General features: G+C 34.3%; 1 long non-coding RNA gene across 1 annotated transcript; it reads left to right on the top strand.

Moving 5' to 3' along the window:
- The first annotated feature begins 6 nt into the window (after positions 1 to 6).
- Positions 7 to 3,025, top strand: LOC111083952. Its single transcript, XR_002609322.1, has 2 exons — positions 7 to 189; positions 1,402 to 3,025. It is a non-coding gene; the product is annotated as an uncharacterized LOC111083952 (long non-coding RNA).
- Positions 3,026 to 5,179: the final 2,154 nt, after the last annotated feature.

Raw genomic sequence — 5,179 nt, forward strand, 5'->3', positions numbered from 1 at the left:
CATGAAAGAATATACACTAGTGACAAACTTTACAGCTGTACAGTGTGTGAAAAACGGTTTAGAGAAAAGGATCATTTAAAAGCACATGAAAGAATACACACTGGGGAGAAACCTTACACTTGTACAGTGTGTGGAAAACAGTTTGCGAAAAATAGTGATTTAAAAATACATGAAAGAATACACACTGGGGTGAAACCTTACAGTTGTACAGTGTGTGAAAAAAAGTTTGGTAAAAAGGATTATTTAAAAATACATGAAAGAATACACACTGGAGAGAAACCTTATAGTTGTACATTGTGTGAAAAACACTTTGGAACGAAAGGTCAATTAAAAATACATGATAGACTACATACTGGGGAGAAACTTTACAGTTGTACGGTGTGTGAAAAACAGTTTCGAAAAAGGAATCATTTAAAAATACATGAAAGAATACACACTAGGAGAAACCTTAATTTTGTACAGTGTGCTAAAAACAGTTTGGAATTAATAGTGATTTAAAAAGATATAAAAGAATACACACTGGGGTGAAACCTTACAGTTGTACAGTGTGTGAAAAACAGTTGGGAACATCCAGTCATTTGTAAGTAAATGAAAGAATAAACACTGGGGTGAAACCTTACAGTTGAACAGTGTGTGAAAAACAGTTGAGAACATCCAGTCATTTGTAAGTAGATGAAAGAATAAACACTGGGGTGAAACCTTACAGTTGTACAGTGTGTGAAAAACAGTTTGTTAAAAATATCAACTTAAAACAACATAAAAGATAACACACTGGCGAGAAACCTTACAGTTGTACAGTGTGTAGAAAACAGTTTGTAGCAAATGGTCATTTAAAAGTACACAAAATAATACACACTGGAGAGAAACCTTACAGTTGTACAGTGTGTGAAAAGCAGTTTGGAACAAACAGTCTTTAAAAGTACATGAAAGAATACACATTGAGATGAAACATTACAGTTGTACAGTGTGTGAAAACAGCTTAGAAGAAATAGTGATTGAAAAATATGTGAAAGAATACACACTAGAGTGAAACCTTACAGTTGTAAAGTATGTGAAAAAAAAAACAGTTTGGATCAAATGTTCATTTGAAAGTACATGACAGAATACACACTGGGGAGAAACCTTACAGTCATTTAAAATACATGAACGAATACACACTGGGGGGGGGGGGGAGAACAGTGTGTGGAAAACAGTTTAGAAGGAAGAGTCAATTAAAAGTACATGAAAGAATACACACTGGGGATAAACAGTTGTAAAGTATGTGGAAAACGGTTTAGAAGGAAGAGTCAATTAAAAGTATATGAAAGAATACACACTGGGGAGAAACCCGACAGTTGACCCTGTGTGAAAAACACTGGAACAAATGGTGAATTAAAAATACATAAAAGAACACACACTGAGGAGAAACCTTACAGTTGTACAGGGTGTGAAAGACAGTTTGGAAGAAAGGGTCATTTAAAAATAGATGAAAGAATACACACTGGGGGGAAAAGTTGTACAGTGTGTGCAGAACAGTTTGGAATAAAGGGTCAATTAAAAATACATGAAAGAATACACACTGAGGTGAATCTTTACAGTTGTTCAGTGTGTGAAAAACATTTTGGAAAAAATGGTGAATTAAAAATACATGAAAGAATACACACTGTAGAGAAACCTTACAGTTGTACAGTATGTCAAAAAAAGGTTTGGAAGAAATAGTGATTTAAAAATACATGAAAGAATACACACTGGGGTGAAACCTTACAATTATACAGTGTTTGAAAAACAGTTGGAACAAACAGTCATTTAAAAGTGCATGAAAGAATGCACACTGAGGCGAAACCTTACAGTTGTACAGTGTGTGAAAAAAGGTTTGGAAAATTGGAAAAAGGACAATTTTAAAATACATTAAAGAATACACATTCAGGAGAAACAGTTGTAAAGTATGTGGAAAAACAGTTTAGAAGAAATAGTGAATTAAAAATACATGAAAGAATACACACTGGGGTGAAACCTTACAGTTGTATAGTGTGTGGAAAACAGTTTGGACGTAATTCTAATTTACAATATCATAAAATATTACAAACTGGAGGGAAACAGTTGTAAAGTGTGTGGAAAACAGGTTAGAAGAAAGGATCAATTAAATGTACATGAAAGAATGCACAGTGTGTGAAAAACAGTTTGTAACAATGAGTGCTTTAAGAATACCCAAAAGTACACACACTGAGGAAAAACTGTATTGTTGTTTGAATTGACGAAAACAGATTGGGGAAAAAAAGTCACTTAAAACAACATAAAAAACACACACTAGGGAGAATGCTTGTAGTTGTACAATGTGTGGAAAAAACTTTAGATAAAATGGTTCCTTAAAATATCATGAATGTATACATACTGGATAGAAACCCAGAAGTTTTAAGTTTTGTAGAAAGCTATTTCAAAATAACTCTTAACTTAAGAAATCACAATGAATGCATGCTGGGGTGAAACCTTACAGTTGTGTGGTATGTAATAAAGAGCTTAAAACAAATAGTGTATGGAAATATCATAAAGGAATACATACTGTAGAGATAACTTACAGTTTTTCAGTTTATTGAAAACAGTTTGCAACTAACAATAGATTAAAAACACAAATTTGAGAGAAATTATACTGTTGTCTACTGTGTTGTGAATAACTTGGAACAAACAGTAACTACAAGTGAATGTGGTAGTTGTTTATAAGTTGTTGAACAACAAGAGACAAGATTTATGTGTACAGACCTGTCTTTGGAGTGTTTTTGATACCTGTAATTGGGAGTTATTCTGTGTTAGTGTTGAGATGATAAAGTGACAACAAAAGAAATTTAACAATTCATTAGAACCAGTATCTGTATATTAATATTCCAGCATATACTGAGAATGTGCTGCTATGATTGATTATCACGTATTTCAGTAAACACTTACAGCCTTCTGGGACTTGAATGTTGAAGAAAGTGATCATTGAGTTTGTACTGAGATTATTGTGTTATAAACATGATAAAAATAAATAGAATATTGATAAACACTTTAATTGTGTCTAAATCTTGACATTTCTAGATATTTAAATTACATATACACATTTCGAAAAAGGAACTTTAAAATATTGATGTCATTCACATGTACAGAGAAGAGTATTAGAAGATTTTGTTATAAACAACCAATTAAAATGGGAAGATATCTCTTAGAATTAACCCAGAAATCAATAACTTAAAGTAATGTTGGTTGTTGTAACAATTTACTATCATATTTTTACAGCTGAATTTAAACTGTCTTAAATATGGACTTACACCTAATTTTTTTTGTTTTCAGTAGTAATTCAGTATAGAAAAAGATTTTATAAAGTGAGAAACTGTATAAATTGCATCTTAATTATTTTTTATCTTAAATGTTTGACATTCATTGTAAAAACCATTAAATTTAATTTAAAAGCTCATGAAATAAAGTAATGTATTAAGTATTTATTATTAAAACCTGGTGTGGCCTTTTAGTTTGGGTGCTCAACTCACAATCTACGAGTCATGGGATCAAAACATGTTACTAAACATGCTTGCTTTTTCACCCGTGTAATGTGACAGTCAATCCTACTATTGGTTGGTAAAGAGTGGCCCTAGAGTTTATAGTAGGTATTGTTGACTAGCTTCCTTCCATGTAGTCTGTGATTAGAGATATTAGTAATAAATAGTATAGTTTTGTAATGTGTGGAAAGGAATGTGAAACAGTGAATAACCTAAAATAACATGTTGTTACGTCTATGTTCGTTAATTAATTTTCCGTAAATTCGTTCCGACGAAACTTTAGTGACACAAGTCCTTTCTTAAATAAAACTGGTTTATTCTTTCTGAATATAACTTTGCGATACACTTAATTTCAACAGTCGTGCTATAGTTCTCAACGAACGTCTCACGTGCAATACTCTGTTCAATTACACACTCTCTGACTGCAGTTCAATAACTCATTACCTTGTTGTTCCGTCACGTTATGAACATCTTATATATACAAGACTAACACATATCTAGTAAACGCTAGGGCATTCTTGAAGGAAGAGGATATTTCTAGAAACGGGTGGCGTGATACTAGTCACGTGACTTCACTGACGCAACACTGCCCCCTCCTTAGTATTGTTCGTCCCGAACAATAGCCACTTACAATAAACCAATAACAATAACTTAATTAAATGTACAGAATTACAAACACAAAATTACAATTCAATAAAATCTCTTCATTTTACGGGACATATCTTCTTCCATACTGGTCTCCGTCTCGTTGGCTTCTGCTTCATATGGGGTTCATCTGCTTCATCAGGAAATGTTCTATCGTCGATAACAGTCACATCAGTGGCAGTAACTTTATCAAGAGCTTCACCGTTTCCCTTCTGAAAACTGAGTAGAGTTTCTTCTTTGACGGTGGCTTCTTCAGGTGGCACGTCTTCAGCAGCGTCATTTGTTCTGTTGTCCACTTCGTCCCAACTGAAATGTCCTGGACCGTGATAACATCAAAGCCTGTTGGCATACACCACTTTTGGCTTACCTCGCCGACCACATTTTATCCGGAAAGTCACGTCTGAGAGACGATCCACTATATCATATGGGCTTTCCCATGGAGAAGACAACTTAGAAGACTTCCTGAGATTATACAACCATACCTTGTCTCCTGATATATAGCTGACTTCAGTAGATCTCTTATCATAAGATAACTTCATCGAATCAGCAGACGTTTTCAAGTTTGAACGCACTTGACGGTGAATATCATCCATCCTCTCCGATAACGCTTTCACAAACTGACATATTCTCAGGCAACTTTTCATAAGGTGGGCATACCTTATGCTTGGGTCCCCTTTTAGCACTACATGAACTGCATGTCCTGCACCATTCTTCCACATCTCGCCTTATACCTATCCAGTAAAATCTTTGTCGTAGGATACTCAATGTCTTCTTAATTCCGAGATGACATCCTGTTAAAGTATCATGGGATTGACACAGCACAACTTCCCATAACTTTCTCGGTATAACTGTTTGCCAGATCGTCACTTTCCCATCACCAGAGAAGAATTCCCTCTCCAAGATTCACCTGGTCCCATTGTGACCAATAGTTCTTTGTCACAGGGCTTAAACTAGATACCTTCTCTCAAGCACGGGGTGCAAAACACTTTTTTAGAAAATCAATTACTGGCTTCAAATCTTGATCT

The sequence above is a fragment of the Limulus polyphemus genome, unplaced genomic scaffold (assembly GCF_000517525.1).
Source record: "Limulus polyphemus unplaced genomic scaffold, Limulus_polyphemus-2.1.2 Scaffold12356, whole genome shotgun sequence".
Lineage (NCBI taxonomy): Eukaryota > Metazoa > Arthropoda > Merostomata > Xiphosura > Limulidae > Limulus > Limulus polyphemus.